The sequence below is a fragment of the Pimephales promelas genome, chromosome 9 (genome assembly GCF_988280905.1).
Source record: "Pimephales promelas chromosome 9, fPimPro1.hap1.1, whole genome shotgun sequence".
Lineage (NCBI taxonomy): Eukaryota > Metazoa > Chordata > Actinopteri > Cypriniformes > Leuciscidae > Pimephales > Pimephales promelas.
In genome coordinates, this window is record NC_142777.1 from 12,665,264 (window position 1) to 12,691,328 (window position 26,065).

Genomic DNA, 26,065 nt, shown 5'->3' on the forward strand with positions numbered 1-26,065 from the left:
CTTACCTGCCACCTATCTATCTATCTCTCTATCAGTGTCTGTTCCGGAGCCAGTGTCTGTTCCTGAGCCGGAACCTGAACCAGTGTCTGTTCCTGAGCCGGAGCCAGAAACAATGTCTGTTCCTGAGCCGGAAACAGTGTCTGTTCCTGAGCCGGAACCAGTGTCTGTTCTTGAGCCGGAACCAGTGTCTGTTCCTGAGCCGGAACCAGTGTCTGTTCTTGTGCCAGAACCACTGTCTGTTCCTGAGCCGGAACCAGTGTCTGTTCTTGTGCCAGAACCACTGTCTGTTCCTGAGCCGGAACCTGAACCATTGTCTGTTCCTGAGCTGGAGCCGTAACCAGTGTCTGTTCCTGAGCCGGAACCAGTGTCTGTTCCTGAGCCGGAACCAGTGTCTGTTCTTGAGCCGGAACCAGTGTCTGTTCCAGAGCCGGAACCAGTGTCTGTTCCTGAGCCGGAACCAGTGTCTGTTCTTGTGCCAGAACCACTGTCTGTTCCTGAGCTGGAACCTGAACCATTGTCTGTTCCTGAGCCGAAACCTGAACCAGTGTCTGTTCCTGAGCCGGAACCTCAACCATTTTCTGTTCCTGAGCCGGAAACAGTGTCTGTTCCTGAGCCGGAAACAGTGTCTGTTCCTGAGCCGGAACCAGTGTCTGTTCCTGAGCCAGAACCAGTGTCTGTTCTTGAGCCGGAACCAGTGTCTGTTCCAGAGCCGGAACCAGTGTCTGTTCTTGTGCCAGAACCACTGTCTGTTCCTGAGCTGGAACCTGAACCATTGTCTGTTCCTGAGCTGGAGCCAGAACCAGTGTCTGTTCCTGAGCCGGAACCAGTGTCTGTTCTTGTGCCAGAACCACTGTCTGTTCCTGAGCCGGAGCCAGCGTTTGTTTCTGTGTTTATGTCTGTCTGCCTATCTATCTATCTATCTATCTATCTATCTATCTATCTATCTATCTATCTATCTATCTATCTATCTATCTATCTATGCCCACCACCACCTCCTTCACTATGAAGGACTCTACCTATCTATCTATCTGTCTATCTATCTATCTATCTATCTATCTATCTATCTATCTATCTATCTATCTATCTATCTATCTATCTATCATAAGCTGTCTATCTATCTATGCCCACCACCACCTCCTTCACTAGGAAGGACTCTATCTATCTATCTATCTATCTATCTATCTATCTATCTATCTATATATCTATCTATCTATCTATCTATCTATCTATCTATCATCTATCTATCTATCTATCTATCTATGCCCACCACCACCCCCCTCACTAGGAAGGACTCTATATACATATCTATCTATCTATCTATCTATCTATCTATCTATATATATCTATCTATCTATCTATCTATCTATCTATCTATCTATCTATCTATCTATCTATCTATCTATCTATCTATCTATCTATCTATCTATCTATCTATCTATGCCCACCACCACCTCCTTCACTTCGAAGGACTCTATATATCTTTAATAAGCTGCCTGTTTGTCTCTATCTATGCCTACCTCCTGTCTGTCTCTATCTATGCCTACCTCCTTAACGTGGACTACAAATCTTTCTATATACTTACCTGCCACCTTTCTATCTATCTCTCTATCAGTGTCTGTTCCGGAGCCAGTGTCTGTTCCTGAGCCGGAACCTAAACCAGTGTCTGTTCCTGAGCCGAAACCTTAACCAGTGTCTGTTCCTGAGCCGGAACCTGAAACAGTGTCTGTTCCTGAGCCGAAACCTGAACCAGTGTCTGTTCCTGAGCCGGAACCTCAACCATTGTCTGTTCCTGAGCTGGAGCCGGAAACAGTGTCTGTTCCTGAGCCGGAACCAGTGTCTGTTCCTGAGCCGGAACCAGTGTCTGTTCTTGAGCCGGAACCAGTGTCTGTTCCAAAGCCGGAACCAGTGTCTGTTCCTGAGCCGGAACCAGTGTCTGTTCTTGTGCCAGAACCACTGTCTGTTCCTGAGCTGGAACCTGAACTATTGTCTGTTTCTGAGCTGGAGCCGGAACCAGTGTCTGTTCCTGAGCCGGAACCAGTGTCTGTTCTTGTGCCAGAACCACTGTCTGTTCCTGAGCTGCAGCCAGCGTTTGTTTCTGTGTTTATGTCTGTCTGCCTATCTATCTATGCTCACCACCACCTCCTTCACTTCGAAGGACTCTATATATCTTTAATAAGCTGCCTGTCTGTCTCTATCTATGCCTACCTCCTGTCTGCCTCTATCTATGCCTACCTCCTTAACGTGGACTACAAATCTTTCTATATACTTACCTGCCACCTATCTATCTATCTCTCTATCAGTGTCTGTTCCGGAGCCAGTGTCTGTTCCTGAGCCAAACCTGAACCAGTGTCTGTTCCTGAGCTGGAGCCGGAAACAGTGTCTGTTCCTGAGCCGGAAACAGTGTCTGTTCCTGAGCCGGAAACAGTGTCTGTTCCTGAGCCGGAACCAGTGTCTGTTCCTGAGCCGGAACCAGTGTCTGTTCTTGAGCCGGAACCAGTGTCTGTTCTTGTGCCAGAACCACTGTCTGTTCCTGAGCCGGAACCTGAACCATTGTCTGTTCCTGAGCTGGAGCCGTAACCAGTGTCTGTTCCTGAGCCGGAACCAGTGTCTGTTCCTGAGCCGGAACCAGTGTCTGTTCTTGAGCCGGAACCAGTGTCTGTTCCAGAGCCGGAACCAGTGTCTGTTCCTGAGCCGGAACCAGTGTCTGTTCTTGTGCCAGAACCACTGTCTGTTCCTGAGCCGGAACATGAACCATTGTCTGTTCCTGAGCTGGAGCCAGAACCAGTGTCTGTTCCTGAGCCAGAACCAGTGTCTGTTCTTGAGCCGGAACCAGTGTCTGTTCCTGAGCCGGAACCAGTGTCTGTTCCAGAGCCGGTGTCTGTCTCTATCTATGCCTACCTCCTTAACGTGGACTACAAATCTTTCTATATACTTACCTGCCACCTATCTATCTATCTCTCTATCAGTGTCTGTTCCGGAGCCAGTGTCTGTTCCTGAGCCGGAACCTGAACCAGTGTCTGTTTCTGAGCCGGAACCTGAACCAGTGTCTGTTCCTGAGCCGGAACCTGAACCATTGTCTGTTCCTGAGCTGGAGCCGGAAACAGTGTCTGTTCCTGAGCCGGAAACAGTGTCTGTTCCTGAGCCGGAACCAGTGTCTGTTCTTGAGCCGGAACCAGTGTCTGTTCCTGAGCCGGAACCAGTGTCTGTTCTTGTGCCAGAACCACTGTCTGTTCCTGAGCCGGAACCAGTGTCTGTTCTTGTGCCAGAACCACTGTCTGTTCCTGAGCCGGAACCTGAACCATTGTCTGTTCCTGAGCTGGAGCCGTAACCAGTGTCTGTTCCTGAGCCGGAACCAGTGTCTGTTCTTGAGCCGGAACCAGTGTCTGTTCCAGAGCCGGAACCAGTGTCTGTTCTTGAGCCGGAACCAGTGTCTGTTCTTGTGCCGGAACCACTGTCTGTTCCTGAGCCGAAACCTGAACCAGTGTCTGTTCCTGAGCCGGAACCTTAACCATTTTCTGTTCCTGAGCTGGAGCCGGAAACAGTGTCTCTTCCTGAGCCGGAAACAGTGTCTGTTCCTGAGCCGGAAACAGTGTCTGTTCCTGAGCCGGAACCAGTGTCTGTTCCTGAGCCGGAACCAGTGTCTGTTCTTGAGCCGGAACCAGTGTCTGTTCTTGAGCCGGAACCAGTGTCTGTTCCAGAGCCGGAACCAGTGTCTGTTCTTGTGCCAGAACCACTGTCTGTTCCTGAGCTGGAACCTGAACCATTGTCTGTTCCTGAGCTGGAGCCGGAACCAGTGTCTGTTCTTGTGCCAGAACCACTGTCTGTTCCTGAGCCGGAGCCAGCGTTTGTTTCTGTGTTTATGTCTGTCTGCCTATCTATCTATCTATCTATCTATCTATCTATCTATCTATCTATCTATCTATCTATCTATCTATCTATCTATCTATCTATCTATGCCCACAACCACCCCCTTCACTAGGAAGGACTCTATCTATCTATCTATCTATCTATCTATCTATCTATCTATCTATCTATCTATCTATCTATCTATCTATCTATCATAAGCTGTCTATCTATCTATGCCCACCACCACCTCCTTCACTAGGAAGGACTCTATCTATCTATCTATCTATCTATCTATCTATCTATCTATCTATCTATCTATCTATCTATCTATCTATCTATCTATCTATCTATCTATCTATCTATCATCTATCTATCTATCTATCTATCTATCTATCTATCTATCTATCTATCTATGCCCACCACCACCTCCTTCACTTCGAAGGACTCTATATATCTTTAATAAGCTGCCTGTTTGTCTCTATCTATGCCTACCTCCTGTCTGTCTCAATCTATGCCTACCTCCTTAACGTGGACTACAAATCTTTCTATATACTTACCTGCCACCTTTCTATCTATCTCTCTATCAGTGTCTGTTCCGGAGCCAGTGTCTGTTCCTGAGCCGGAACCTAAACCAGTGTCTGTTCCTGAGCCGAAACCTTAACCAGTGTCTGTTCCTGAGCCGGAACCTGAAACAGTGTCTGTTCCTGAGCCGAAACCTAAACCAGTGTCTGTTCCTGAGCCGGAACCTGAAACAGTGTCTGTTCCTGAGCCGAAACCTGAACCAGTGTCTGTTCCTGAGCCGGAACCTGAACCATTGTCTGTTCCTGAGCTGGAGCCAGAAACAGTGTCTGTTCCTGAGCCGGAAACAGTGTCTGTTCCTGAGCCGGAACCAGTGTCTGTTCTTGAGCCGGAACCAGTGTCTGTTCCTGAGCCGGAACCAGTGTCTGTTCTTGTGCCAGAACCACTGTCTGTTCCTGAGCCGGAACCAGTGTCTGTTCTTGTGCCAGAACCACTGTCTGTTCCTGAGCCGGAACCTGAACCATTGTCTGTTCCTGAGCTGGAGCCGTAACCAGTGTCTGTTCCTGAGCCGGAACCAGTGTCTGTTCCTGAGCCGGAACCAGTGTCTGTTCTTGAGCCGGAACCAGTGTCTGTTCCAGAGCCGGAACCAGTGTCTGTTCCTGAGCCGGAACCAGTGTCTGTTCTTGTGCCAGAACCACTGTCTGTTCCTGAGCTGGAACCTGAACCATTGTCTGTTCCTGAGCCGAAACCTGAACCAGTGTCTGTTCCTGAGCCGGAACCTCAACCATTTTCTGTTCCTGAGCCGGAAACAGTGTCTGTTCCTGAGCCGGAAACAGTGTCTGTTCCTGAGCCGGAAACAGTGTCTGTTCCTGAGCCGGAAACAGTGTCTGTTCCTGAGCTGGAACCAGTGTCTGTTCCTGAGCCGGAACCAGTGTCTGTTCTTGAGCCGGAACCAGTGTCTGTTCCAGAGCCGGAACCAGTGTCTGTTCTTGTGCCAGAACCACTGTCTGTTCCTGAGCTGGAACCTGAACCATTGTCTGTTCCTGAGCTGGAGCCAGAACCAGTGTCTGTTCCTGAGCCGGAACCAGTGTCTGTTCTTGTGCCAGAACCACTGTCTGTTCCTGAGCCGGAGCCAGCGTTTGTTTCTGTGTTTATGTCTGTCTATCTATCTATCTATCTATCTATCTATCTATCTATCTATCTATCTATCTATCTATCTATCTATCTATCTATCTATCTATCTATCTATGCCCACCACCACCTCCTTCACTATGAAGGACTCTATCTATCTATCTATCTATCTATCTATCTATCTATCTATCTATCTATCTATCTATCTATCTATCTATCTATCTATCTATCTATCTATCTATCTATCATAAGCTGTCTATCTATCTATGCCCACCACCACCTCCTTCACTAGGAAGGACTCTATCTATCTATCTATCTATCTATCTATCTATCTATCTATCTATCTATCTATCTATCTATCTATCTATCATCTATCTATCTATCTATCTATCTATCTATCTATCTATCTATCTATCTATCTATCATCTATCTATCTATCTATGCCCACCACCACCCCCCTCACTAGGAAGGACTCTATATACATATCTATCTATCTATCTATCTATCTATCTATCTATCTATCTATCTATCTATCTATCTATCTATCTATCTATCTATCTATCTATCTATGCCCACCACCACCTCCTTCACTTCGAAGGACTCTATATATCTTTAATAAGCTGCCTGTTTGTCTCTATCTATGCCGTTCCTCCTGTCTGTCTCTATCTATGCCTACCTCCTTAACGTGGACTACAAATCTTTCTATATACTTACCTGCCACCTTTCTATCTATCTCTCTATCAGTGTCTGTTCCGGAGCCAGTGTCTGTTCCTGAGCCGGAACCTAAACCAGTGTCTGTTCCTGAGCCGAAACCTTAACCAGTGTCTGTTCCTGAGCCGGAACCTGAAACAGTGTCTGTTCCTGAGCCGAAACCTGAACCAGTGTCTGTTCCTGAGCCGGAACCTCAACCATTGTCTGTTCCTGAGCTGGAGCCGGAAACAGTGTCTGTTCCTGAGCCGGAACCAGTGTCTGTTCCTGAGCCGGAACCAGTGTCTGTTCTTGAGCCGGAACCAGTGTCTGTTCCAGAGCCGGAACCAGTGTCTGTTCCTGAGCCGGAACCAGTGTCTGTTCTTGTGCCAGAACCACTGTCTGTTCCTGAGCTGGAACCTGAACTATTGTCTGTTTCTGAGCTGGAGCCGGAACCAGTGTCTGTTCCTGAGCCGGAACCAGTGTCTGGTCTTGTGCCAGAACCACTGTCTGTTCCTGAGCTGGAACCTGAACTATTGTCTGTTTCTGAGCTGGAGCCGGAACCAGTGTCTGTTCCTGAGCCGGAACCAGTGTCTGTTCCAGAGCCGGAACCAGTGTCTGTTCTTGTGCCAGAACCACTGTCTGTTCCTGAGCTGGAGCCAGCGTTTGTTTCTGTGTTTATGTCTGTCTGCCTATCTATCTATGCCCACCACCACCTCCTTCACTTCGAAGGACTCTATATATCTTTAATAAGCTGCCTGTCTGTCTCTATCTATGCCTACCTCCTGTCTGTCTCTATCTATGCCTACCTCCTTAACGTGGACTACAAATCTTTCTATATACTTACCTGCCACCTATCTATCTATCTCTCTATCAGTGTCTGTTCCGGAGCCAGTGTCTGTTCCTGAGCCAAACCTGAACCAGTGTCTGTTCCTGAGCTGGAGCCGGAAACAGTGTCTGTTCCTGAGCCGGAAACAGTGTCTGTTCCTGAGCCGGAACCAGTGTCTGTTCCTGAGCCGGAACCAGTGTCTGTTCTTGAGCCGGAACCAGTGTCTGTTCCAGAGCCGGAACCAGTGTCTGTTCCTGAGCCGGAACCAGTGTCTGTTCTTGTGCCAGAACCACTGTCTGTTCCTGAGCCGGAACATGAACCATTGTCTGTTCCTGAGCTGGAGCCGGAACCAGTGTCTGTTCCTGAGCCGGAACCAGTGTCTGTTCCTGAGCCGGAACCAGTGTCTGTTCCAGAGCCGGTGTCTGTCTCTATCTATGCCTACCTCCTTAACGTGGACTACAAATATTTCTATATACTTACCTGCCACCTATCTATCTATCTCTCTATCAGTGTTTGTTCCGGAGCCAGTGTCTGTTCCTGAGCCGGAACCTGAACCAGTGTCTGTTTCTGAGCCGGAACCTGAACCAGTGTCTGTTCCTGAGCCGGAACCTGAACCATTGTCTGTTCCTGAGCTGGAGCCGGAAACAGTGTCTGTTCCTGAGCCGGAAACAGTGTCTGTTCCTGAGCCGGAACCAGTGTCTGTTCTTGAGCCGGAACCAGTGTCTGTTCCTGAGCCGGAACCAGTGTCTGTTCTTGTGCCAGAACCACTGTCTGTTCCTGAGCCGGAACCAGTGTCTGTTCTTGTGCCAGAACCACTGTCTGTTCCTGAGCCGGAACCTGAACCATTGTCTGTTCCTGAGCTGGAGCCGTAACCAGTGTCTGTTCCTGAGCCGGAACCAGTGTCTGTTCCTGAGCCGGAACCAGTGTCTGTTCTTGAGCCGGAACCAGTGTCTGTTCCAGAGCCGGAACCAGTGTCTGTTCCTGAGCCGGAACCAGTGTCTGTTCTTGTGCCAGAACCACTGTCTGTTCCTGAGCTGGAACCTGAACCATTGTCTGTTCCTGAGCCGAAACCTGAACCAGTGTCTGTTCCTGAGCCGGAACCTCAACCATTTTCTGTTCCTGAGCTGGAGCCGGAAACAGTGTCTGTTCCTGAGCCGGAAACAGTGTCTGTTCCTGAGCCGGAACCAGTGTCTGTTCCTGAGCCGGAACCAGTGTCTGTTCTTGAGCCGGAACCAGTGTCTGTTCCAGAGCCGGAACCAGTGTCTGTTCTTGTGTCAGAACCACTGTCTGTTCCTGAGCTGGAACCTGAACCATTGTCTGTTCCTGAGCTGGAGCCGGAACCAGTGTCTGTTCCTGAGCCGGAACCAGTGTCTGTTCCTGAGCCGGAACCAGTGTCTGTTACAGAGCCGGTGTCTGTCTCTATCTATGCCTACCTCCTTAACGTGGACTACAAATCTTTCTATATACTTACCTGCCACCTATCTATCTATCTCTCTATCAGTGTTTGTTCCGGAGCCAGTGTCTGTTCCTGAGCCAGAACCTGAACCAGTGTCTGTTTCTGAGCCGGAACCTGAACCAGTGTCTGTTCCTGAGCCGGAACCTGAACCATTGTCTGTTCCTGAGCTGGAGCCGGAAACAGTGTCTGTTCCTGAGCCGGAAACAGTGTCTGTTCCTGAGCCGGAACCAGTGTCTGTTCTTGAGCCGGAACCAGTGTCTGTTCCTGGGCCGGAACCAGTGTCTGTTCTTGTGCCAGAACCACTGTCTGTTCCTGAGCAGGAACCAGTGTCTGTTCTTGTGCCAGAACCACTGTCTGTTCCTGAGCCGGAACCTGAACCATTGTCTGTTCCTGAGCTGGAGCCGTAACCAGTGTCTGTTCCTGAGCCGGAACCAGTGTCTGTTCCTGAGCCGGAACCAGTGTCTGTTCTTGAGCAGGAACCAGTGTCTGTTCCAGAGCCGGAACCAGTGTCTGTTCCTGAGCCGGAACCAGTGTCTGTTCTTGTGCCAGAACCACTGTCTGTTCCTGAGCTGGAACCTGAACCATTGTCTGTTCCTGAGCCGAAACCTGAACCAGTGTCTGTTCCTGAGCCGGAACCTCAACCATTTTCTGTTCCTGAGCTGGAGCCGGAAGCAGTGTCTGTTCCTGAGCCGGAAACAGTGTCTGTTCCTGAGCCGGAACCAGTGTCTGTTCTTGAGCCGGAACCAGTGTCTGTTCCAGAGCCGGAACCAGTGTCTGTTCTTGTGCCAGAACCACTGTCTGTTCCTGAGCTGGAACCTGAACCATTGTATGTTCCTGAGCTGGAGCCGGAACCAGTGTCTGTTCCTGAGCCGGAACCAGTGTCTGTTCTTGTGCCAGAACCACTGTCTGTTCCTGAGCCGGAGCCAGCGTTTGTTTCTGTGTTTATGTCTGTCTGCCTATCTATCTATCTATCTATCTATCTATCTATCTATCTATCTATCTATCTATCTATCTATCTATCTATCTATCTATCTATCTATCTATCTATCTATGCCCACCACCACCTCCTTCACTATGAAGGACTCTATCTATCTATCTATCTATCTATCTATCTATCTATCTATCTATCTATCTATCTATCTATCTATCTATCCCCACCACCACCCCCCTCACTAGGAAGGACTCTATCTATCTATCTATCTATCTATCTATCTATCTATCTATCTATCTATCTATCTATCTATCTATCTATCTATCTATCTATCTATCTATGCCCACCACCACCTCCTTCACTTCGAAGGACTCTATATATCTTTAATAAGCTGCCTGTCTGTCTCTATCTATGCCTACCTCCTGTCTGTCTCTATCTATGCCTACCTCCTTAACGTGGACTACAAATCTTTCTATATACTTACCTGCCACCTTTCTATCTATCTCTCTATCAGTGTCTGTTCCGGAGCCAGTGTCTGTTCCTGAGCCGGAACCTGAACCAGTGTCTGTTCCTGAGCCGAAACCTTAACCAGTGTCTGTTCCTGAGCCGGAACCTGAAACATTGTCTGTTCCTGAGCCGAAACCTGAACCAGTGTCTGTTCCTGAGCCGGAACCTCAACCATTGTCTGTTCCTGAGCTGGAGACGGAAACAGTGTCTGTTCCTGAGCCGGAACCAGTGTCTGTTCCTGAGCCGGAACCAGTGTCTGTTCTTGAGCCGGAACCAGTGTCTGTTCCAGAGCCGGAACCAGTGTCTGTTCCTGAGCCGGAACCATTGTCTGTTCTTGTGCCAGAACCACTGTCTGTTCCTGAGCCGGAACCTGAACCATTGTCTGTTCCTGAGCTGGAGCCGGAACCAGTGTCTGTTCCTGAGCCTGGAACCAGTGTCTGTTCTTGTGCCGGAACCACTGTCTGTTCCTGAGCTGGAACCTGAACCATTGTCTGTTCCTGAGCTGGAGCCGGAACCAGTGTCTGTTCCTGAGCCGGAACCAGTGTCTGTTCCAGAGCCGGAACCAGTGTCTGTTCTTGTGCCAGAACCACTGTCTGTTCCTGAGCCGGAGACAGCGTTTGTTTCTGTGTTTATGTCTGTCTGCCTATCTATCTATGCCCACCACAGCCTCCTTCACTTCGAAGGACTCTATATATCTTTAATAAGCTGCCTGTCTGTCTCTATCTATGCCTACCTCCTGTCTGTCTCTATCTATGCCTACCTCCTTAACGTGGACTACAAATCTTTCTATATACTTACCTGCCACCTATCTATCTATCTCTCTATCAGTGTCTGTTCCGGAGCCAGTGTCTGTTCCTGAGCCGGAACCTGAACCAGTGTCTGTTTCTGAGCCGGAACCTGAACCAGTGTCTGTTCCTGAGCCGGAACCTGAACCATTGTCTGTTCCTGAGCTGGAGCCGGAAACAGTGTCTGTTCCTGAGCCGGAAACAGTGTCTGTTCCTGAGCCGGAACCAGTGTCTGTTCTTGAGCCGGAACCAGTGTCTGTTCCTGAGCCGGAACCAGTGTCTGTTCTTGTGCCAGAACCACTGTCTGTTCCTGAGCCGGAACCAGTGTCTGTTCTTGTGCCAGAACCACTGTCTGTTCCTGAGCCGGAACCTGAACCATTGTCTGTTCCTGAGCTGGAGCCGTAACCAGTGTCTGTTCCTGAGCCGGAACCAGTGTCTGTTCCTGAGCCGGAACCAGTGTCTGTTCTTGAGCCGGAACCAGTGTCTGTTCCAGAGCCGGAACCAGTGTCTGTTCCTGAGCCGGAACCAGTGTCTGTTCTTGTGCCAGAACCACTGTCTGTTCCTGAGCTGGAACCTGAACCATTGTCTGTTCCTGAGCCGAAACCTGAACCAGTGTCTGTTCCTGAGCCGGAACCTCAACCATTTTCTGTTCCTGAGCTGGAGCCGGAAACAGTGTCTGTTCCTGAGCCGGAAACAGTGTCTGTTCCTGAGCCGGAACCAGTGTCTGTTCCTGAGCCGGAACCAGTGTCTGTTCTTGAGCCGGAACCTGAACCATTGTCTGTTCCTGAGCTGGAGCCGTAACCAGTGTCTGTTCCTGAGCCGGAACCAGTGTCTGTTCCTGAGCCGGAACCAGTGTCTGTTCTTGAGCCGGAACCAGTGTCTGTTCCAGAGCCGGAACCAGTGTCTGTTCCTGAGCCGGAACCAGTGTCTGTTCTTGTGCCAGAACCACTGTCTGTTCCTGAGCTGGAACCTGAACCATTGTCTGTTCCTGAGCCGAAACCTGAACCAGTGTCTGTTCCTGAGCCGGAACCAGTGTCTATCTATCTATCTATCTATCTATCTATCTATCTATCTATCTATCTATCTATCTATCTATCTATCTATCTATCTATCTATCTATCTATCTATGCCCACCACCACCCCCCTCACTAGGAAGGACTCTATCTATCTATCTATCTATCTATCTATCTATCTATCTATCTATCTATCTATCTATCTATCTATCTATCTATCTATGCCCACCACCACCTCCTTCACTTCGAAGGACTCTATATATCTTTAATAAGCTGCCTGTCTGTCTCTATCTATGCCTACCTCCTTAACGTGGACTACAAATCTTTCTATATACTTACCTGCCACCTTTCTATCTATCTCTCTATCAGTGTCTGTTCCGGAGCCAGTGTCTGTTCCTGAGCCGGAACCTGAACCAGTGTCTGTTCCTGAGCCGAAACCTTAACCAGTGTCTGTTCCTGAGCCGGAACCTGAAACATTGTCTGTTCCTGAGCCGAAACCTGAACCAGTGTCTGTTCCTGAGCCGGAACCTCAACCATTGTCTGTTCCTGAGCTGGAGCCGGAAACAGTGTCTGTTCCTGAGCCGGAACCAGTGTCTGTTCCTGAGCCGGAACCAGTGTCTGTTCTTGAGCCGGAACCAGTGTCTGTTCCAGAGCCGGAACCAGTGTCTGTTCCTGAGCCGGAACCAGTGTCTGTTCTTGAGCCGGAACCAGTGTCTGTTCCTGAGCCGGACCCAGTGTCTGTTCTTGTGCCAGAACCACTGTCTGTTCCTGAGCCGGAACCAGTGTCTGTTCTTGTGCCAGAACCACTGTCTGTTCCTGAGCCGGAACCTGAACCATTGTCTGTTCCTGAGCTGGAGCCGTAACCAGTGTCTGTTCCTGAGCCGGAACCAGTGTCTGTTCCTGAGCCGGAACCAGTGTCTGTTCTTGAGCCGGAACCAGTGTCTGTTCCAGAGCCGGAACCAGTGTCTGTTCCTGAGCCGGAACCAGTGTCTGTTCTTGTGCCAGAACCACTGTCTGTTCCTGAGCTGGAACCTGAACCATTGTCTGTTCCTGAGCCGAAACCTGAACCAGTGTCTGTTCCTGAGCCGGAACCTCAACCATTTTCTGTTCCTGAGCTGGAGCCGGAAACAGTGTCTGTTCCTGAGCCGGAAACAGTGTCTGTTCCTGAGCCGGAAACAGTGTCTGTTCCTGAGCCGGAACCAGTGTCTGTTCCTGAGCCGGAACCAGTGTCTGTTCTTGAGCCGGAACCAGTGTCTGTTCCAGAGCCGTAACCAGTGTCTGTTCTTGTGCCAGAACCACTGTCTGTTCCTGAGCTGGAACCTGAACCATTGTCTGTTCCTGAGCTGGAGCCGGAACCAGTGTCTGTTCCTGAGCCGGAACCAGTGTCTGTTCTTGTGCCAGAACCACTGTCTGTTCCTGAGCCGGAGCCAGCGTTTGTTTCTGTGTTTATGTCTGTCTGCCTATCTATCTATCTATCTATCTATCTATCTATCTATCTATCTATCTATCTATCCATCTATCTATCTATCTATCTATCTATGCCCACCACCACCCCCTTCACTAGGAAGGACTTTATCTATCTATCTATCTATCTATCTATCTATCTATCTATCTATCTATCTATCTATCTATCTATCTATCTATCTATCTATCTATCTATCTATCTATCTATCTATCTATGCCCACCACCACCTCCTTCACTATGAAGGACTCTATCTATCTATCTATCTATCTATCTATCTATCTATCTATCTATCTATCTATCTATCTATCTATCATCTATCTATCTATCTATCTATCTATCTATCTATCTATCTATCTATCTATCTATCTATCTATCTATGCCCACCACCACCCCCCTCACTAGGAAGGACTCTATATACATATCTATCTATCTATCTATCTAACTATCTATCTATCTATCTATCTATCTATCTATCTATCTATCTATCTATCTATCTATCTATCTATCTATCTATCTATCTATCTATCTATCTATGCCCACCACCACCTCCTTCACTTTGAAGGACTCTATCTATCTATCTATCTATCTATCTATCTATCTATCTATCTATCTATCTATCTATCTATCTATGCCCACCACCACCTCCTTCAATAGGAAGGACTCTATCTATCTATCTATCTATCTATCTATCTATCTATCTATCTATATATCTATCTATCTATCTATCTATCTATCATCTATCTATCTATCTATCTATCATCTATCTATCTATCTATCTATCTATCTATCTATCTATCTATCTATCTATCTATCTATCTATCTATCTATCTATGCCCACCACCACCCCCCTCACTAGGAAGGACTCTATCTATCTATCTATCTATCTATCTATCTATCTATCTATCTATCTATCTATCTATCTATCTATCTATCTATCTATATGCCTACCTATAACCTATAATAAGGTCTCTGTCTGTCTCTCTATCTATCTATGCCCACCACTACCTCCTTAACTTGGACTACAAATCTTTGAATATACTTACCTGCCAACTATCTATCTATCTCTCTATCAGGGTCTGTTTTGGAGCCAGTGTCTGTTCCAGAGCCGGAACCTGAACCAGTGTCTGTTCCTGAGCCGGAAACAGTATCTGTTCTTGAGCCGGATCCAGTGTCTGTTCCTGAGCCGGAACCAGTGTCTGTTCCTGAGCCGGAACCTGACAAATTGTCTGTTCCTGAGCCGGAAACAGTATCTGTTCTTGAGCCGGAACCAGTGTATGTTCTTGAGCCGGAACCAGTGTCTGTTCTTGAGCCGGAACCAGTGTCTGTTCCTGAGCCGGAACAAGTGTCTGTTCCTGAGCCGGAACCAGTGTCTGTTCTTGAGCCGGAACCAGTGTCTGTTCCAGAGCCGGAGCAGGAACCAGTGTCTGTTTCTGAGCCGGAACCAGTGTCTGTTCTTGAGCCAGAACCACTGCCTTTTCCAGAGCCGGAGCCAGCGTTTGTTTCTGTGTTTATGTCTGCCTGCCTATCTATCTATGTCCACCACCACCCCCTTCACTAGGAAGGACTCTATCTATCTATCTATCTATCTATCTATCTATCTATCTATCTATCTATCTATCTATAAGCTGTCTATCCATCTATGCCCACCACCACCTCCTTCACTTCGAAGGACTCTATATATCTATAATAAGCTGCCTGTTTGTCTCTATCTATGCCTACCTCCTTAACTTGGAAGACTACAAATCTTTATATATACTTACCTGCCACCTATCTCTCTATCTCTCTATCAGTGTCTGTTCCGGATCCATTGTCTGTTCCTGAGCCGGAACCAGTGTCTGTTCTTGAGCCGGAACCAGTGTCTGTTCCTGAGCCGGAACCTGAACCAGTGTCTGTTCCTGAGCTGTAGCCGGAACCAGTGTCTGTTCCTGAGCCGGAACCAGTGTCTGTTCCTGAGCCGGAGCCGAAACCAGTGTCTGTTGCTGAGCCGGAACCATTGTCTGTTCTTGAGCCAGAACCAGTGTCTTTTCTTGAGCTCGAGCAGGAACCAGTGTCTGTTCGTGAGCCGGAACCAATGTCTTTTCTTGAGCTGGAGCTGGAACTATCCATCATAAGCCCACCACCACCTACTTCACTTCGAAGGACTCTATAAATCTATAATAAGCTGCCTGTCTGTCTCTATCTCTGCCTACCTCCTGTCTGTCTCTTTCTATGCCTACCTTCTTCAAATCTATCTATATACTATCTATATACTTACCTACCACCTATCTATCTATCCCTCTATCAGTGTCTGTTCCTGAGCCGGAACCAGTGTCTGTTCTTGAACCTGAACCAGTGTCTGTTCCTGAGCCGGAGCCGGAACCAGTGTCTGTTCCTGAGCCGGAGCCAGTGTTTGTTTCTGTGTTTATGTCTGTCTAGCTATCTCTCTATGTCCACCACCACCCCCTTCACTAGGAAGGACTCTATCTATCTATCTATCTATCTATCTATCTATCTATCTATCTATCTATCTATCTATCTATCTATCTATCTATCCACCTATTTATCTATCCATCTATCTATCATAAGCTGTCTGTCTATCTATGCCTACCACCACCTCCTTCACTTCGAAGGACTCTATATATCTATAATAAGCTGCCTCTCTGTCTCTATCTATGCCTACCTTCTGTCTGTCTCTATCTATGCCTACCTCCTTTACTTGGACTACAAATCTTTCTATATACTTACCTGCCACCTATCTCTCTATCTCTCTATCAGTGTATGTTCCGGAGCCAGTGTCTGTTCCTGAGCCGGAACCAGTGTCTGTTCCTGAGCCGGAACCAGTGTCTGTTCCTGAGCCGGAACCAGTGTCTGTTCTTGAGCCGGAACCAGTGTCTGTTCCTGAGCCGGAACCTGAACCTTTGTCTGTTCCTGAGCTGTAGCCGGAACCAGTGTTTGTTCCTGAGCCGGAAACAGTGTCTGTTAAGTTGAATTTGAGAGAAAGAAAAAAAAAAAGAAAAAAAAAAAGAGACATGGTTAAAAAGTATAAATTCATCATTGGTAAAGAAGATTTAAGATCAAAATGAGTGCAGCCTATTGGTTGGGAGCACATGGTGCAACCTGGGAAAATCAAGGGAGCTGATTGGTCATTGAAACTCCACATCTCCAAACTCCACCAGGTGTGTGTGATTACTGGGAGCAAGAGGGATCTTTGTTTGCAGCAAATGTGCTTCTCCTACTGAAGTTGGTAGGTTTTGGTGTTTAAAAAAAAACCAAAGGAGAAAGACTGTTGAAAAGCCACAATGTTTAATCAACTTTGAGATGCAACTGGTAGGACAAAGACTTATTTTTCTTTAATGACTACATATTTTGTGTATGTTTGAAAGGTGTTTAATGCGAGTAGTTTAGCATTTTACTTTCTAACTGCATAACAAGCTTCTTTATTTACATTGCTGTTAAGTTGCTGTGTAAATTGTGAATGTTTGACAATGGTGTTTGTACTTTTGTTGCACTTTGTAGTGACTCATATCACATCTGTTTCTGTGTAGGTTATTGAGCTAACCTTCTGGAATTATCATTGAGACAAGTACAAAAGAAGATCTAGTCAATGATGAGAGATTTTCAATAAACTGCTTCTATGATGAAGAACCAGATGGTTTGAGTTATTCCACGCACCTTCAGAGTTTATTGAGGCCTTTTTCAAGTTTGGGCAGACATTGAGGCAAAGAAAAACCCTGATAACTTGACACTTAATAACCAGCGCTTGTGGATAAGTTGATTAAAGGCTTCCGATCGTCCAGAAAGTAAAGGTGGTGTGAAGGAATCAACATTGTCAAAAGTCATCAGTAAATTGAGGTGTTCAAGAAGACGTATCTTTGTGACTTGAAACAAGATGGCAGAAGAAGCTTTGGGGAAAACAGTGGACCAACTTAAGAGAGAGAGAGCCACTGCAAAGATGTGTGTTACAAAGCAAGCCAATCTTCTCATTCGAGAGTCAAGCCAAATGATTGAGTCTGAACTCAGGAAGGAATTCCAGAAACTCTCTTCTAGTGCAAGAGCACTTTTTGATGCAAATGATGACTATAACATGGGATTGCTGGCAGAGCTGGAAGCTAAAGCAAAGAGTGATGAGAAAGTGGAGCTTGAAATGCAGCAGGTAGCAGATATTGAGAAGACTGTTAATGATTGTGAGACAAAGCTCGAAGAGGTGCGAAAAATCGTCCAAATCAACTTGTGGCAGAGGTATGGCCAAGAGGAATTGACTGTTGCAGTCCAGGAAGCTGAGAAAGCTTGTGATCATTCTGCTTCAATACCTGTTGCTGGTGTCAATTGTGAAGGATATGAAGTTCATCTAATTCACATGGAAAAGCTTGTGAGTAGAGCAGTCAAAACACTATCCAGCTGGGAGTGATGGATTCCTACAGGAGAGAAGGACTTTGAGAGCAGAGTAAAGAGGTTAAAAGTAGAGAATAATGGACTTGTTTCAAGAAATAGCGAGTTTATTACTGCACGTAATGCTGAAAGAAGTTCTCAATTTGCAGGTCCTTTAGACCCAAACACGGGTCTTCAAACAGTGCCAATTACACCAGTTGTGAGGATAAGACCAACTAGTTTGCCTAGATTTGGTGGTATGAAAAGAGATTTCTTCCGTTGGAAGAAGGACTGGGAAAGTTTGCAAAAACAAGGTGAACCAACTGGATCAGTAGAAGTCAAGAAAATCCAGCTCCTGGACAGTTTGGATGAAAGAATCGTTAAGGACCTAAGGCTGTCAAGTTACAGCAACGGAGAGGATGTGTTTCGAGTGCTGGAAAATCGATTTGGCAACAAGGTAACAATTGCCATGGAAATTATTGAAGAACTGGAAAGATTTCCGAGTGTGAAGGGCAATCAACCCAGAAAAGTGATAGACTTGATCTTGACCTCCTGTTGGAGTTTTTAAGAAGACAGGAAGATGTTCTTGAGAAGCTTGAACAGCTCAGAGTCACAGAAAAGGTAGATAAATCTGAAAATAGATTTGAAAGGAGGTATGCATCTACAAAATCCACGAAGAAAGATTCTGATGGTGGGTGTACTGTGTGTGGAGCTGTAAATCATAAGGACAAAATTTTCTTCTGAAAAAAATTTAAGGAGCTAAAGCCAGCTGAAAAGAAAGCTGCTCTGAAGAAGATTGGAGCATGTAAGAAGTGCCTTGGATGTCATGAAGGTAACGCAGACTGTAGAGACACATTCTTGTGTAAAAATAGAGATTGCAGAAGAGAAAATGCCCCAGATCATCATTATTTCATCTGTCCAAGAAGAGAATCCACGACTGGCACTGAGAAAAGGGTTTTAAATGATAGCAGGAAAGTAAATATGCTTACAGCGGAGCAGGAGGAACTTTTAGCTGAACTTTCCCCAGAGCTTGCTGAGCGGTGCAGAAATGCCTTCACCAACAAAGCTGCAACAGTGACCCGCACGGGAAAAACCCAAGTTGGCCTTCTAAAGGAAAGTGGGGTACAAGAACTACCTGTCATCATGATGCTCATGGAAGTAACCGCCAATGCGGGGCAGAGGGTTGGAACTTTGGTAGATCTTGCATCAGAAACTAACTATATAACCCACAAGGCTGCAGGACGCTTGAGGTTAAGGAGCGAAGATGTCACACTGATAGTGCATGGAGTTGCTGGAATGGCCATCAAGGTGAAGACCAAGCGATATCTGCTTCGAGTCAGAATAAAGACTGAAGAGGACAAAGAAAGAGCACATGAGCTTCTTTGTTACGGCTTGGATGAAATTGCTAAAGTGCACAAGGTCATAAAACCTAAGCAACTGCAGAGATTCTTTCCGGAAGTCAAGCTTGAAGAGTTGGTAAGACCTAAAGAGATTGAACTTCTTATTAGCCATTGAGAAGGGAGATTAGCCCCACAACGAGTGAAGGTTGTGGGGGATCTTGTCTTATGGGACAGTCCTTTGGGAAAAACAGTAGGTGGCGCTCATCCAGACTTATTTGAAGAGATTAACCTATCTGCATGTGAGTCCAAAACCCATTTTGCTCACTCCATGAGAACAGCTGCTGTAAAATATGAAGAGGAAGTGGGAGGAATTGAAATGCAAGAGATGTCCAAGTCAGTCCAACTACCCCAAGAAACCAGAGCTGAGACAAACATTGCAGCTGTTAGCAACCGTGAGTTCTTGGAATGGTGGAAGTGGGACAGCATAGGGGCAGCTTGTGAACCGATGTGTGGAGCTTGTCGCTGTGGGAACTGTCAGCCAGGTGGTAAGGAGATGACACTGGTAGAGGAGAGAGAACTCGAAATTATAAAAGGGTGTCTTACCTATCTAGAGAATGATGCTCACAGCAAGTCTCCTCATTGGCACGCAAAATATCCCTGGACTGAAAATCCAGCTTCCCTTCCCAATAATAGAAGTGGAGTAGAGGCAACATTTTTGAGAACGGAAAAGCAGCTCAAGAGGGAGCCAGAGTGGAAAGTCGCTTATACAGCTCAAATTCATGAAATGGTGGAACGCGGAGCAGCAATCAAGCTCACTGAAGATGCAATTAATTCCTGGAATGGATCAGTATGGTATGTGAGTCACCTGATTGCACCAAATCCTCACTCCGTTACGACTCCAGTGCGCTTGGTATGGAACAGCAGTCAGAAATTTAGAGGAGTAAGTTTGAATGATCTTCTTCTGAAAGGCCCAGATTTTCTTAATCCAATCAGAGCTGTACTTCTGAGGTTTAGGAGAGGAGTGTATGCTGTCCTTGGAGATATCAGGAAGATGTATAACTCTGTATGGCTGGAGGAGAAAGAAATGCATCTACATAGGTTTCTGTGGAGAGATGATCAGAGCGAAAAAATAGGAGAATATGTAATCACCAGAGTTAACATCGGTGATCGACCGGCAGGGTGCATTGCAGTTGGCCATGCGTGAAACTGCAAAGCGGACTAAGTTTTCTCATCTACATGAAGAGCGCAAAGTCATCGAAGAGGATAGTTATGTGTATGATATTCTGACTTCCCACAATGATCGGAAACAGCTGGACAAAATAACCGAAGGTGTTGAGGAGATCTTAAGAGCTGGTTTTTTTTCTTGAAGCACTGGATTCGGTCAGAAGAAAGTTGGAAGCCTGGTAATGGTGAGTCAGTAGAGTCAACAGAAGAAGACAGAATTCTAAAACTTCCAAACCAGCTGAGGGATAAAGACAACAAGGCCCTTGGAGTTGGGTATCTGGCAGAAAAGGATACACTTTACATCACGACATCAATTAACTTTTCCAAGCAAAAGAAGAAAATGAGGATAGGACAAAACCTCCTCAAAGAGGAGGTCAGGACCAAGACTCCTAATCCTCTGACCAGAAGAATGCTACTGAGTCAGGTGGCAGGATTGTATGATCCGATTGGCCTGGTCACACCGGTTAAGTAAAAAGGGGCCATCCTTGTATGAAAGGCATTTCAGGAGGCAGGATATGGAAAGTTGGCCAAAGATACATGGGATGAACCACTGTCAGAAAACCTCAGAGAAGAAGCTATTGAAGTGTTTGAGGAGTATGTTCACCTAAGCAAGGTAACGTTTCCCAGAGGCATAACACCTAGAGGCTGGAAAGGAAAACCGTTGGGAATAACGTTCTCTGATGGAAGCGATAAGACCTATGGAGCTGTAACATATTTCAGGTGGGAAACAGACCAGGGTATTGAAGTGAGGCTAATTGAGTCCAAGGCCAAATTGACTCCTTTGGATCAAAAAGGGGAAGCAGTCAAGGCTGAGATGTGTGGTGCAGTTTATGCAGCAAGACTTAAAAAATATATTGAGAAACATTTCCAAGTGGAAATTGACCAATGGTTCCATTTGGTGGACAGCCAAACAGTGTTGGGAGCTATTCAACGGGCTAGCTATGGCTACCAGTCCTTCTTTGCCAATAGGATTGGAGAGATCCAGAGAACAACGCTAGTTAAGGATTGGTGGTGGATCCCAGGTGACTTAAACATTGCGGATATTATCACAAGGGGAGGTAGTCCAGAAAGCCTAAAACAAGATTCTGCATGGCAGAGAGGGCCTGTGTTCTTGAAATGGCCAGTGGAGGATTGGCCAATTAAGTCAGCTGCTGAGATTGCAACTGCTGCAAGAGAAGCTATTAACAGACTTCAGAAGAAAGCATTCTCTGCAGTACTAAGCAGAAGCCTGGCTAGGAAAAAGCAAGGCTCCGTCCTCCTGGAGAAAATTAAAGTGGGCGTTCATGAGGGAGGAGGAAATGACCTCATTGCAGATTCAGGCACTTCTGCAAGTCAGAAGGAAAAGGCTAAGATTGCTCCATCTGGAAGGATATATGACTGCATAGTAGCAAGTAAGTTACTTGAAGTTGAAAGATTCAGCAAATTGTCCAGACTGATCAGAGTTACTGCTTGGGTGCGTCGAGCTGTGAAGAAGTGGCTGAAGATAAGAACTAAGACCTTGGGTTCATCAAAGTGGGAGGTAAAGTCTTTGGAAGAAAGAGTCAATGAAGCTATCTTGACTGTAAGAGAACAGGAGGATGCCCTTGAAGATCTCTTTCTAGCAGCCCAAGAGAATGTGATTTTTTCTGATACTACCCTCAGTAGGTTGGCAGTGTACAAGGATGAAAATTCTGGACTGTTTGTTTGTGGAGGAAGAATTCAAATCTTCAATGAGGATAAGACTGCAGTTCCAATCTTACCATATAATGCATATGTATCTACACTTCTGGCTCAGGAAACTCATCAAGTAAACCATGAAGGAGTGGCTGGAACTTTGTTGAGAATGAGAAGAAAAGCTTGGATTATAAAAGGCCGCAGACTAGCTAAGAAATCCGTAGACTGCTGTGTGACCTGCAAGAAGGCAAGGTCGAAGCAATGCCAACAGATTATGGGAGACCTTCCACCAGAGCGGTCAGAACCAGCTGGACCATTTGAGTTTACAACCCTGGATTTGTTTGGACCTTATTGGGTAAAAGATGAAATAAAGATGAGGGTGAGACTCAAAGTTTGGGGAGTTGTCTTCTGTTGTATGGCATCAAGGGCTATCCATACTGATATTGTCAGTGACCAATCAACAGAAGGATTTCTGCTGGCATACCAAAGATTCACAGCTTTAAGAGGACATCCTAGGAAACTGTGGTCAGACTCAGGATCAAATTTTATCGGGGCCAAGCCTGTTCTTGAGGATCTCCATAAGTTCCTAGAGCGACAAGACAGAGAAAAGTTAGGAATTGAAGCAGCCAAGAAAGGCACGGAGTGGTCTTGAAAAATTCACCCGGCAGGTTCCCCTCACCGGAATGGTGCAGCAGAAGCGGTTGTCCGTTTAGTTAAGCGGGCCCTACTGAATCTAGGCTGTAACAAAGTTATGTCATGGGGGGAATTTCAAACTTTTCTTTACACGGCAAGCAATTTGGTCAATGAAAGACCTATTGATGCCAGGACACAAAGTCGAGAAGACTGTGTGGAATATGTAAGTCCAAACTCTCTTCTCCTGGGTCGTACTGGGAGAAAGGGGGATCAAGGAAGTTTTGAGTTTGAAGGCTATCCATACAGAAGGCTAAGAATCATCCAGGAAGAAGTCAACAAATTATGGAGAAGTTGGTGTCAGCTGGCAGGTCCTAACCTCTTTGTAAGAAACAAGTGGCATACTAAAGAGCGGAACGTTGCCTAGGGAGATGTGGTATGGGTGGCTGGCCAGAATGCTCGAAGAGGTCAGTACAAGATGGCCAGAGTCGTCGATGTAAATGCAGACAAGAAAGGAACCGTGAGAGATGTAATGGTCAGAGCATTCCCCAGCTATCCTGTCTCGATTGTTAAACCAAACCAAGCAGAAACCGGCAAGAATTTCAAACCAACAAAAAAGCATTGTGACAAAATTCCAGCTACGATTCTGCGTAGGGATGTGAGACGTTTGGTAGTTCTGATTCCCATTGAAGAACAGTAAAGACATTTCAGCTAAGAAGTGTGTGTGACCTCCTTCGGTCAGTTGACCAGGAGCTCAAGTGGGAGGTGTTAAGTTGAATTTGAGAGAAAGAAAATAAAAAGGAAAAAAAAAGAGACATGGTTAAAAAGTCTAAATTCATCATTGGTAAAGAAGATTTAAGATCAAAATGAGTGCAGCCTATTGGTTGGGAGCACATGGTGCAACCTGGGAGAATCAAGGGAGCTGATTGGTCATTGAAACTCCACATCTCCAAACTCCACCAGGTGTGTGTGATTACTGGGAGCAAGAGGGATCTTTGTTTGCAGCAAATGTGCTTCTCCTACTGAAGTTGGTGGGTTTTGGTGTTTAAAAAAACCAAAGGAGAAAGACTGTTGAAAAGCCACAATGTTTCATCAACTTTGAGATGCAACTGGTTTAGTATGCCACTATCTATCTATCTATCTATCTATCTATCTATCTATCTATCTATCTATCTATCTATCTATCTATCTATCTATCTATCTATCTATCTATCTATGCCCACCACCACCTCCTTCACTTTGAAGGACTCTATCTATCTATCTATCTATCTATCTATCTATCTATCTATCTATCTATCTATCTATCTATCTATCTATCTATCTATCTATCTATCTATCTATCTATCTATCATAAGCTGTCTGTCTATCTATGCCCACCACCACCTCCTTCACTTTGAAGGACTCTATATATCTATAATAAGCTGCCTGTCTGTCTCTATCTATGCCTACCTCCTGTCTGTCTCTATCTATGCCCACCTCCTTAACGTGGACTACAAATCTTTCTATATACTTACCTGCCACCTATCTATCTATCTCTCTATCAGTGTCTGTTCCAGAGCCAGTGTCTGTTCCTGAGCCAGAACCTGAACCAGTGTCTGTTCCTGAGCCGGAACCAGTGTCTGTTCCTGAGCCGGAACCTGAACCATTGTCTGTTCCTGAGCTGGAGCCGGAACCAGTGTCTGTTCCAGAGCCGGAACCAGTGTCTGTTCCAGAGCCGGAACCAGTGTCTGTTCCTGAGCCGGAGCCAGTGTTTGTTTCTGTGTTTATGTCTGTCTAGCTATCTATCTATGTCCACCACCACCCCCTTCACTAGGAAGGACTCTATCTATCTATCTATCCATCTATCCATCTATCCATCTATCCATCCATCCATCCATCCATCCATCCATCCATCCATCCATCTATCCATCTATCTATCATAAGCTGTCTGTCTATCTATGCCCACCACTACCTCCTTCACTTCGAAGGACTCTATATATCTATAATAAGCTTCCTGTCTGTCTCTATCTATGCCTACCTTCTGTCTGTCTCTATCTATGCCTACCTCCTTTACTTGGACTACACATCTTTCTATATACTTACCTATCTCTCTATATCTCTATCAGTGTCTGTTCCGGAGCCAGTGTCTGTTCCTGAGCCAGAACCAGTGTCTGTTCTTGAGCCGGAACCAGTGTCTGTTCCTGAGCCGGAACCTGAACCTTTGTCTGTTCCTGAGCTGTAGCCGGAACCAGTGTTTGTTCCTGAGCCGGAAACAGTGTCTGTTCCTGAGCCGGAACCAGTGTCTGTTCCTGAGCCGGAGCCGAAACCAGTGTCTGTTCCTGAGCCGGAACCAGTGTCTGTTCTTGAGCCAGAACCAGTGTCTTTTCTTGAGCCAGAACCAGTGTCTTTTCTTGAGCTCGAGCAGGATAATTACCTATCACCTATCTATCTATCTCTCTATCAGTGTCTGTTCCTGAGCCGGAACCAGTGTCTGTTCTTGAAACTTAACCAGTGTCTGTTCCTGAGCCGGAACCAGTGTCTGTTCCTGAGCCGGAACCAGTGTCTGTTCCTGAACCGGAACCAGTGTCTGTTCCAGAGCCGGAGCCGGAACCAGTGTCTGTTCCTGAGCCGGAACCAGTGTCTGTTCCTGAGCCGGAAACAGTTTCTGTTCCTGAGCCGGAACCAGTGTCTGTTCCTGAGCCGGAACCTGAAACTTTGTCTGTTCCTGAGCTGTAGCCGGAACCAGTGTTTGTTCCTGAGCCGGAAACAGTGTCTGTTCCTGAGCCAGAACCAGTGTCTGTTCCTGAGCCGGAGCCGAAACCAGTGTCTGTTCCTGAGCCGGAACCAGTGTCAGTTCTTGAGCCAGAACCAGTGTCTTTTCTTGAGCCAGAACCAGTGTCTTTTCTTGAGCTCGAGCAGGATACTTACCTATCACCTATCTATCTATCTCTCTATCAGTGTCTGTTCCTGAGCCGGAACCAGTGTCTGTTCCTGAGCCGGAACCAGTGTCTGTTCCAGAGCTGGAACCTGAACCAGTGTCTGTTCCTGAGCCGGAAATAGTATCTGTTCTTGAGCTGGAACCAGTGTCTGTTCCTGAGTTGGAACCAGTGTCTGTTCCTGAGCCGGAACCTGAACCATTGTCTGTTCCTGAGCTGGAGCCGGAACCAGTGTCTGTTCCTGAGCCGGAACCAGTGTCTGTTCCTGAGCCGGAACCAGTGTCTGTTCCTGAGCCGGAACCAGTGTCTGTTCCAGAGCTGGAACCAGTGTCTGTTCCAGAGCCGGAACCAGTGTCTGTTCCTGAGCCGGAACCAGTGTCTGTTCCAGAGCCGGAACCTGAACCAGTGTCTGTTCTTGAGCCGGAACCAGTGTCTGTTCCAGAGCCGGAACCTGAACCAGTGTCTGTTCTTGAGCCGGAACCAGTGTCTGTTCCTGAGCCGGAACCAGTGTCTGTTCCTGAGCCGGAACCTGAACCATTGTCTGTTCCTGAGCTGGAGCCGGAAACAGTGTCTGTTCCTGAGCCGGAACCAGTGTCTGTTCCAGAGCCGGAACCAGTGTCTGTTCCTGAGCCGGAACCAGTGTCTGTTCTTGTGCCAGAACTACTGTCTGTTCCTGAGCCGGAGCCAGCGTTTGTTTCTGTGTTTGTCTGTCTGCCTATCTATCTATGCCCACCAACACCCCCTTCACTAGGAAGGACTCTATCTATCTATCTATCTATCTATCTAT